The following is a 12,066-nucleotide window of genomic DNA, read 5'->3' as shown; positions in this document are numbered from 1 at the left end:
ATAACAAGTGAAAGTTTGTGACATGTTAGAGTAATTTTTCGGGTAATAATAAAAAAGAAAAAAATACATAACTTCTAAACCCTTAAAGGCACTTTGCTCCATGTTATACAGTAAAGATATATAATAGATGTTATAAACAATCAGAATTAAAAGTTTTAAATTAGCTACATTTCTAGTAAGAGATAATTATTCAGAAAACGATGCATTGCCGCGAGTGTTCCTAGGGAAAAATAGAACAGGTGATTCAGTCCCAACTAATTATGAAGTTATAATCTGTATAATGAGAATATATATGCATATGTATCTTTTTTTTTTTTTTTGTAGAAACCTATTTTTCGACGTCTCTAATTAACTTTATTCGTATATACAGACACTAGTAACTATATTTCTACGGATACCGTGTAGTGAATTGTATATTTCTTTCCATAATGGAATCGAATTAAAGACATTTTAAAATAGTAAATGAAGAGGGCGAAGGGGAAAAGGGTGTAAGCAATTTTTGCTTGAGTTTTTGTGTTTTTACGTGACACAATACCAAAGTTATGAAGGATGAACACAAAATTAGAAAGTAAGACATTTTACAAATTTACTCCTCTCAACCCTCTGTAGAAGTATATTTTGGAAAGGATGGAGCACGTGTCACAGGGCTCAAATGCCATTGAAACTGTCACTAATCAGCTAACGGCTCCGAAAACTATGGATTCGACATTAATATAGGTAATTTTGGGTAATTTTAGGTTTCATCACACACCCCTGCCCCTTCCCCTACGGTGATGTAAGCTGAACTTTGATTTAAATAGCATTGATAGTGTCACTATTTACCTCAGCTACTACCAAAGTTATGAATTCCACGGTATATTCTAACATCGTCGTTTCCGATTATTTTTGCATGTAACCACCTTCCCATCTATAGGGGTGCTAGATGTATCTTACATTCACCGTAACTTTTTTCAGATTGTATGTCATACGTGTATCAAATCCGGATATTTTTTGGAACATACATAAATATATTGGTAAATAATGCTGTATGAATCATCAGTAAATAGTATAGTGCGGTTCCCTTATCCATGTTATGTGTTATTTGAATGATGTGTGTTAAAGATGAAATCAATAAAGCTCATTTCCTGTTATTTATTCAGATCCATATAGCAGAGACTAATCTGAGCTACAATACCAACAGTAAAATAAAACTTTAAAATTTAGTACATATACAGTTGCCTTAGAGGCTTGCAAAAGCAAACAACTCTCTAAATACGAAATATTAATTTAGTTGACACAAACAATTATTTAAACATTCTCTTATAACGTGTGAATAAACAATGGCTTTTCGTTTAAAACAAATCGAGGCTGTTGTCACGTAATAAACACCAAAATAAAGATCAGGTTAAATTACATGGAAAACAAACACAATTTAACTCGTAAACGAAACCCGATTATCGTAACTTGTCAACAAACTGACTTAAATGTGCTTGAAGGCTCCGACATTAACTTGTAATATTCAGTTTCAGTTACCTCCCTTCCGGGAGATTTATAAAGGAAGTCCCGGCCTTAGAGCCTTGTGGACTCCGTCACTATATTTGTTTTAATTATAAATTGTACTAAAATGGCACGAGCCAAGATGGCTGAATTTGTCTGTTTTAAATATAATTGTTTATCACACTATTAATGTAATAAAGAAGGATAAGCGGCGCATGAACATATTGAAAATGAAAAACAGTATATAAAGATTGTAGCAAATAACAAAATTGTCCAAAGTAGTGAATTGTAAATAGTAACAATTGAATAAAAAATGAGAGCAAAGTTCCCCAATACTTAGTGTTTACAGAGCCATCCAACTTGTAATATTTACCTGTCATTAGCTAACACTACTAACTTGTACGTAGTAACTAACTATTCTGCTGTTTGTTATTTTGCTTTAGATTTTTTAAATTAGTTACATGCAAGAACTGAAAGATTTGAAGTGAAATGAAATATTTCAGTTTAACGTCCCATAATTAAGTTTTTTTATTCTAGGGAGACGATGACAGAGGCAAGTAAATGGTGGTAGATGAATTAGTAGAATGAAAATGTGGGAATAAACGCAAGTACCCCCCGAGAAAACCCACGGACACGATATAATCCATCACAAACTTACTTGTCCAGGGAGCGAACTAATAACCCCACACACTAGAGGTAAGCGCTCTAGCAATGACCTACTGTGTTACCCACTGAAATATTTAAAGAAGCAATCTGTCCGTCTGTTTGCCAACCGTTATTAGAGCAAGAACAGTACGACTTAGTGCTTTGTAGATATTCATAAGAATTAAGAGTTTCCACAAAAAAAAAAAAAAAAAAAAAAAAACAGGTTTCTTCTTCGCACTTATTTATTATATTTATTGATGTCGCAAGTGGTAGGAGTACTACTTCCTTTCTTTTCAATAATGAACCCTCTTGGAAGAAAAAATGCTAATAAGTAACGCGAAAAGAATTTTTGATATGTACTCATGCAGTATTAAAAAAAAGTTACACTTCTGCCCTTGTAATCTATTAAAGCCGAATTTTAAATATATCATCATCATCATAGTATTCTGTCATTATTGGCAGGCCACTTTGTGTAAACGAGTTGCTTCCATGATCTTCCGTTAACCTTTTCTCTTCACATACGATCTTCTGTTATGATATCGTACATTAGGAGTAGTCTTCTTTGTCCCCTCCCTCTCTTTCCTGTCTCCATACCCTCTAGCACAACCATCATGATACAATTCCTTCTTAGCCAATGTTCCAATCAGTTTCTCTTCCTCTTCTTAATAATATCTACAATTGTTCTTTTTCTTTCCACCATTTTTAACACCCTCTCATTCGTTTCCCGCTCGACCCGAATCTAAAATCTCTCTATTCATCCCGAAAGAGAACAAACGATGAAAAACAGAAACAAATTGTATGTATATGGATTAGACTATCTTTATTCTGGCATCCGTGTTGAAATCGGAAATCGTAAAGACGTATCATTTCTGATTACAATATTAACACCCATAGAACAAATGTAGTAACGTATAACGAAAAATGTTTCTCGATACATATTGAGTGATCGAAACAACAAAACGTTTCTAATCATTTTTTGCTATGGTTTTCATTTTTCAAAACTTCACTTTCATTCAAAATGGCGGATTTCAAGAGGGTTGCCGTCAAGATTATCCTTACTGTACCACTTCTCTCTAAGCCTAATATGTATTGCTGAAGCTTTTATCCACTTATTATCATTAATACGGGGGTTAGAAGTTGAGGTAAGGAACTTACGCACATAGTAAGTATAAACAATTAATATGCCTGTAACTTTTCCCCAAATGTGCGTATCTTAAAACTAACTTTACCATTGTTTTTCTGATTAAATTCTAGAACGAAATTATATATCAAATTATCCTATTACCGCTTAAACAACTTGAACTTAATTCAAAATGTCTGATTTCAAGATGGCTGCCGTCAAGGTCATACCTACTATACGACTTCTCCCTACGCCTTATATGTATCCCCATGGTTGTTCTTCACTTTTTTTCATAAACACTCCGTTTACAAAGTGTAATAAGGGACTTCTGCAATAATATCTAATAACCACATCACAAGTCCTAAAAATTATTTTTTAAAAATGGAAAAAAAATTACCATGGCAAAAATTTCTATCATCACAAATAATGCATACATGCCCTGTATCAGAAAAAAAATGAAAGATGACCCGGACACTTGGGTGGACTACAGTGGCATACGACAGTAACACTAGCGATACTATTACTCGTGTGAAGAACAGACCTCCAGCACCACCGCCACACTCGAGCAACTATATAACCAGGAATACTTGTACATTTGCATCAGTCTACGGCTCGTCACCTCCTCTCCTTTAGCTTGTTTGGAGCTGTAGGAGTTATCCAACCCAAAGCTTTTAACTTGCTCGAAGCTCTAGTCCTCCTTTTCCGCCCTCGGAACTCTGTGGTCCTCCTATCCTCAGCCTCTCTGCTTGCTTGGAGCTATGTAGGTTTGTAACTGCTCCTCCCCGCCCTGCCTGTTTGAGTGGAGTATTGAGGATTGTTAATCCACTCCACTTAGCTTGCTCTGTGGAAATCCCTTCCAAGGCTGCTCGGACCTTGGGATACCTTTATCTACCCAGTTATTGAAGTATTTATATTAGGGTGATTTTGTATCATACTGTTTATAACAGGAAGATTTTTACAATAAAATTCGGGAGTGGGATAAAACATTACGGTGTATAATTTGCTCCACATAAGAACTTTACATGGTGGAGGTGCCGGGTACTTTCCAGCACTTTACAGGACTTTATCGCTTCATATAGTAGTTCATTTATTTAGTTTTTGGCACAGAACAATCCGAAAATAGAAATTATTGGTAACTTTCGAGTGAATAGATAAATTATAGAATATGTATAATTAAGGCTGTGTCCAACACCCAGAATTCGCTGGGATTTTCCTAGATTATAGCATTGCATATTTCTTTCTAAAATATTATGAAAACTATTTATTTTATACATTCTAAAATTCGTCCAAATGTTTGTAAGTATTAATATTTCATGTTCGCTTTTAGTTTTTCTTGCTAGGGTAATATTAGAGCGTGGTAATTAAAAATTAGTTTTCTTCCATTTAAAAGCTGTTTAATATGTGGCACTATATTTTGCAACAACGCAGAACAGCAGATAGGAGGCTAACCAGGTAGGTTTCTTTCATTCTCTGCAGCCGCTAGGTCACATGCGCGAACTTTGGGTTGTCCCTGGAGATAAAGAAACAGATGGATTGCAGATTGACAGCAGATAAGAGCAAAGTCTATTTTCTCTCTCTTCATAGATCTTAAAGATTTCATTGATTCTGCGTAAAGATCTCCGTGAATAGCTAACTGTAGAGGCATATTGTAGCTATCGACGTATGAACGTTTCAGAAAATCTGTTTATGTTGCTTTGAAGTGAGAGAAGTTTTCATCTTATAAAAGTAGTTCCGAACTCTATAGTGTAGAGTAAACTCGCTTGTTTGTCGCATCAGCTGACAAATATTTACATAGAGATCAAAGAAGATTTACCCTGTTGTGATGTATAGCAAACTGCAAAAATAGATATGTGTAAGAAAAAATTAACATACGAGTAAGAAAAAACGACAAAGAACTACTTTTCGATATATCGTATCGTTTTTGCTCTATGAAAATCAATATTGAACCGGAAATAGTAGTAAATTTCTACCAGTTCCGGTTTTCAATAGAGATAGGAATGGAGATGGTGTATTTTCTGGAGACATTGAATCAATTCCTTAAAACCGCTTGTCGCTAGCTATTATAGTTATTGATTTATGGTCCGTAAGTGTTCGATCTCTATCACTTCCGATTTATATACAGTATAAGATTGACGGAGGAGATGGAACATATTCTTAGAACGCTAAACCGATTCCGGAAAACCCTTCTCGATATCTCTTGCCGTTTTTGGTGTGATACCTGTTAACAGACAGACGGACATAGCCGTTCTATTAGTTTTCCGACACTTATGCATAGCACAATTTCGAAGTCTAATAAACCCAGGTACAAGAAATATTATTCTTCCAATCTATTTTCGTGCAGGTTAAGAATATGGGAATTTCAAGAATTCGTTTACATAAGTTATTATGCCCTAAAGAATAATGGGGACCGCGGTGGCTCAGTGGTAGAGTGCTCACTTCTGGTATGTGTGTGGTCCCCGGTTCGATCCCAGATCGCACCAAGTGTCGTGGATAAATACCATGTTCGTGGGTTTTCTCATGGTTCTCTCGTTTCCTCCCCCTTTTTTTCATTCCGCGATTTCATTCATTCTGATCATCACCGTCTCCTTTACCCTAGCCGGCATAATCGTGAGACGTAAAACACAAAAATGTCATTTCATTTTTAAATAACCTAATCCATTCTACAATGTTCTGTTCTTGGTTAATGCCCCAATACCCCAACAATATATATATATATATATATATATATATATATATATATATATATATATATATATATATATATATATATATATATATATATATATATATATATATATATATATATATACACGTTTCGAATTGCTAAAATTTAAGTACATCACAAATATCGCCCAACATCCAGTTTTTGTTTTCTAAAACCATAGTGAAATATTTTCTACTATAAACTACCAAAGTGCTTGTAGAGATGTTAGTTTCAAATGTAAATTAACATGTATCTCTTACACTTTCATTCAAGATGTCAATCCTTTTGGAGTTCGTTCGACAATACGACTACAGTTACGAACATCTTACGTGTTTTTATTTCTGTGATAATTCAGATTTGAACTTTCTACACAGTATTTCTACTTATAACATCGATTCAAAATTGATCAAAACCAGTGCTTTTTTTTCAGAATCTTATTTCGGAGGGGGAGGCTTGAGAACCAGTAAGAAGCATTTGTGCAAAATAATAATAATAATAATAATAATAATAATAATAATAATAATAATAATAATAATAATAATAATAATAATAATAATAATAATAATAATAATAATAATAAAATTATTTCGAGGGCGCTTGAGCCCGATTGCGTCTTAAAATGCGCCACTAATCAAAAAATATTCGTTATAATTATTAGTGCATAAGTGTAAATTGCAATTCATAATATTACTAAATACTTATGTTCATTGCATTGGTCACATAGAATAATATCATGGTGATGGAGTATACTTTTCAGTGCTGTATCTCAGTTACATGAGTTACACGATATATCCAGGTTTTTGCCAGGCGAGATTGTAGGCCGCGAGATTTTGGTTGAGATGTTTCACCCGCAAATCATCAACAGATCAAATATTAACTCTGTTGTGATGGATGGTCAACTACAAAATACAAGTATGCACGAATGTGGATATATGGACTAATATAACATTCTGTAAATATATTTTTATTGATTACGTGCTATTTGTGATCATTCCAATTTGCGAAAAGGTTCATGTATCGGCCAAATTTTATTAAAAGTTTGATAAGATTCCTCAGTCAAAAATAATAATTCCAATTCGGTAATTGGTTCTTTAAATAAATCAGGAGATGGAAGTGATACACGTTGCCAGATGTTTTTCCCTAAAATTATGAAGTGTTATGAACCAAGTAGGAAAAACAAGGATAAACATCTCTTTGTTCAAAAGTGGCGTAATTGTAGATTCCTAAGATGTAACGTAAGTTATTCAGGAAACTGATATATATACATAATTCTGTAAATCAGGTTTCCAGTCAAAATCAAGTGAAAATATTTCACTTGTTTATCCTTGAAATACCAACATCGCGTCCAAATGATCTAGAACCTCAGAAATATTGTAACATTTATTCATTTATTTATTTTTTTATTTATTTTGTATAGGTCTATTACTGTTACGCACACGCATGAAATGCCATGATTTGTTCTTTCATCTTTCCAGATATTTCTTTTAAAGTTTTATTTTTTAAAGTTCCATTCCTTACTTTGGAAAGCAAAATATTGATAATAGTGCTTTTAGTTTTGCATTTTCTCTGATGTGGCTCCTTCCTTCACCACGCAAGAATCAAGATTTAGGATCAAACATGGTTGAAATAGGAAAATAGGAAAAGTGCATCTTGTTTGACAAGAAGGCTTATTATAAAATACAAGTAAAATGATATGTAGGTAGATAAGGTTGTCTCATTTCTGACAGCAGCCAGTCTTACCTCCCGCAACCTTTTCTTCTTCCGAACCATATGATCAGGTAAACAACTAACATAACTTCGAAGATATGCATTCTCCACATTATTAGATAAACGATCTTATCTCATTTCGTAACTTGTTTCCCTCCCCTACCAACTTCTTGAAGATCAGTGAGGAAAAATGAGGTGAATGGATCAGGTATCTACACCTCCACGAAAAGGAAAGGAAACCCTGCCTATTTGCTTTCCAGCGCTGTCATGTTTCCTTGTAAAAAGTAATATTAATGAACTATAAGAGCTAGATTAAAAATTAAAAAAAGTTAACATGTAGTATTGGGGTAGGTTAACATGTGGAGAAATTTTGAACTGCATAAGACAAATAGATTTCATAATACTTTGGAAAGGAATTTGCCATGTTATTATATCGTCGCTGCGCCTCGAAAATCGCTACGTGTTAAAACCAAAACTTTTCAGGAGAAGAAAAAAAACATTCCAAACTTTTAATATTTAGACAGATAGACGATAACACTTGAAAAATCTAATAAAATTGGTTCTGCGTATATTATGCACTCGATATTGTTGTAGCTTGCTTCAACAATATTATATTACTATTTTTGTGTCTATTGCGCCTTTATAAGCAGATAGAGGATTTGTATACAATAATCAATACGTACGTGATGATAACCTAATGCCTTTTATTTCAATCTATTATTTTTTCATTGTTGTGGCGAAACAATTGAATATTCACTTATCACATTATAAAAGGGACGCTGCCTGACAGCTTTCAGGTTTATTTGCGCGGTATAACTCATTTTCGACAAAAATGTTACATAGCGGTTCTTCGAGGCGCAGCGACGATATAGGGATTGATGATCTCAGCTGAAAACGTTAGACACGGCCTTACGTACATTTTGTTGGCCTATTAGAAGGAATTACTAATTATAACTGGACATGATAACAGTGTCTTTAACTTAGTAAATGTGTTTGTAAATGTGTCTTTGATCGGTCACAATACATTCTTCTTGGAACACGAAACAATTTCTCTTTTCGCAGGCATCAAATCGGGATACATTTATGGTACTAACAACGTGGACAAAATTCATTTACTGTTGACATTTAAGCCATTTAGTTCATCGAAGTCACTGTCAACCGCAACAATTGGCTCATATTTGTTGTAATGACATTCTTTGGGGAGAACTTCAACCTTGACTGAGACACACATTAAGTTAGTTATTGCAAAAATTCCTGGAAAATAAATAAATCTTTCTCAAAACAAAAGAATGAGTATTTCTGATTGTGAAGAGAATGCAAATAAATACTAACATTAGACATTTAACTTTCACGTAATAATGTAGGACGCTGAATTTTGGGTGAAATCGAAGCAAATCCATCCCCTAATAAACTTTAGATTGTTCATATTTAGCATAATAAATAAAAGTTTGAAGAGGTGCATAATTTTAAACATGAGGTGCTCAGAGCACAAGGTATTTAGGTCCAATCACCAAAGTTGTGTTAAATAAATTTAAGAATTATTTACAATATCTGAACATGGCCCTTTAAACTTTAGGTAGAGTTTCAGGTAGAGATCTTAAACATATGGAATATTTCCGAATTGACCAACATTTCACTTGAATTGCGTGTGCACCGAATGCAGCACATCTGGAAAATCTTTTGACTATAGACGCGTAAAGTACTAAAAAGATCGCGTTCAGACTTTTCGTACCGAAAGAGACATTCGACCAGTGATTCCAGGTCCTCAAGTTAAAATTTCCCTCAGTGATTATCAAAAATTCCCTTCTTAAGGTAAAATTTCCCTACTTTTCGTTTACTATTATATATATATTTAAAGAGATCATTATTGCAATATCTATGGATTATTATACTGTGTTCATATCACCACAACATACATTTGTGCTTTTGATCTTGTATTATTATTTCAATGTTATCTTCTGTGACAAATGGGAGTGTGGATATCCACTCTATAGGGGTGTCCGCTCCCTTGCACCAAGCTAACAACGCCACTCTTTACAAGGATTTAAATTTGCGACCTCCCGCAACACAGACTTCCGAATCCAAAGGATTCAGTTTCCTTGGATAATTTTCCTTAATAATATTTAGAAGCTATTTATAAATTAGAACACCAATCACAAGTTACTGAATACCGCCCCTCTTTTTTGCTCAGTATTCGCCTCTTCCCTGGATCAATGGACAAAAGTCTAATACAGCCCAAAGCAACAGCAACACGTGCAGCGTTGCTTCATTCCTAGACATTTGGTAATGACATCCTCAAACCAACCACCGAAAGGCTCGTGGAAAAAAAAAGTTTGTTACTTTGTGTTTCGGATTCATCTGATTTCGGATGATCTAATATCTGATCTGACATTTTATCTGATATTCGTAATATCTCCCTTTTTCCCTCCTTTAAAAATTCTTTGCTAAATTTCCCTACGCCGCGGGAAATTTCCCTCAAATAGCATCACTGCATTCGGCAAGAAAAGATCGAAACAACCAGACTTAACATTGGACTAAGGAAGAAACTGGTCAAGTGCTATAAAGCCTATGAAATTGTATCCAACATTGTCTTCGATTTGTTTAACTATTCGGAAGAGGGATAGCTGCATATTAGTTATTGCATGAAACCCAAATCTCTTCATAATTTTAAAACAACCGAAGCAGGGGATAGCAGATATTATATTTAAACAGCCACAGAGTGCACCGAAATACTGAAAGAGAACTGTTAATTAGTAACCATGTAAATCAGAGCAATAATATGGGTTAACTTTCGCATTCAAAATATGAATGTTTTGTTACTATTTTTAATTAAAAATAAAAATATAACAACAATGGAAATAACAGACAAGCCCTCACAACGGCAGGAATTCCTTCCATTCGTGAACCGTCAGACTGTTGTCGTTCTGATGGTAGACGACCTGACTGCATGACATTAATACCTTGGATGAGAGGCAAATCATTAGTATGGGATTTTACATGTTCGGACACATTTGCCCATTCAAGCCTCCCATTGACTGTTATGAATGCTGGAATGCTGGAGAAGTTGGTAGACGTAGAGAGGTAGAAAAGGAAAGGCAATACAACAATCTCCTCGACAAATTTATTTTTGCTCCAATAGCCATCGAAACCAGTGGGGCATGGGATTCTAGAAGCCTTGATTTTATCAGAGAGGTAGGCAGACGCATATCTATCGTTTGTGGAGATGTTCGTTCAGGATCCTTCTTAATACAACGTATATCCATTGCGGTCCAACGTGGCAACATTTCGTCAGTTCTTGGTACGTTGCCGCCTGGAAGGGAACTGGAGGAGAGGAGATATTTCTTCTCTAGTAAAGCGGGCAAAAGGCCGCACTTAATGTTCAGCATGCTATTGCTGCTATACCAAAAACGATATTGAGATGATCCATACCCGTTAACAAACCTTATTCTTTTGCCTATAAAACAGACTGAGTAGATCTATTGTATATGCAAACATTTATTTTATTGATATTTCTATATAGAAATTCAGAAACTAATTACATTATTTGTTAAAATATTCTTCTGATATATGTACATATGGTTTGTATTGATTGTAATTAATATTTTAAATAAGTATAAATATAAAATCTTTAAATTAAAAAAGACAAGTAAATATCGACATAAAACTGAATTAACAATTACCATTACTACTAATTCCGAAGTGGAATTATCATGAGGAAAGGCCTCTGAAATTTAATGGCGGGCCATGCCTTACAACTCCCTAACTTCAACTTAGCAACAAACTCGAATAAACCGACAATGCCTTACCTGAATTAATAATCTATTTCGACGTGGACAGTATAACAGTAATGAATGTCTACATTATTATATTTCAAGCTTTCATTACATATTAAATATTTACGAAATTAAAACTCGTGTAAGGAAAACAATATCTGTTTTTACATACCTCACTTCGTCCAAGTGCCGAGCCAAGGCCTTGGATTAGCATTGAATCTCTTTATGACAAATGAATTATAAGAATTTTGTTATGTGATGTGCGTTATACCAATCTGACTAAAAGTGCAAGATTTCATAAAATTATGATTTGATGGTAATAAATTATTTATTTTGTAATAATTTATGTAAGTTATTACAAAATAAATACAAATATTATTTAAAAAGTAGTTAACAAGGAACAAAGACAACATGATAAGTCATCAATTACCGTTGAGTTCATTTTTCTAGTCGCTGCCTTAACCTAGATTTTTGGGTAATTCAAATTCTGGTCACACTGTAGTTTCTACGGATAACTACACCGAAAATTTTTCCGATTCGTATTTTCATGTGTAGTATAACATTATCTATTATTACTGTAAGTTAATTTCATTATCTCTTTTCACTTACGAAAAACTGCCGAAAAAAATTTGTTAGCTTTT

Source organism: Thermobia domestica, chromosome 12 (genome assembly GCF_964235325.1).
Source record: "Thermobia domestica chromosome 12, izTheDome1.hap1.1, whole genome shotgun sequence".
Classification (NCBI taxonomy): Eukaryota; Metazoa; Arthropoda; class Insecta; order Zygentoma; family Lepismatidae; genus Thermobia; species Thermobia domestica.
Note: the sequence above shows the minus strand (reverse complement) of the source record.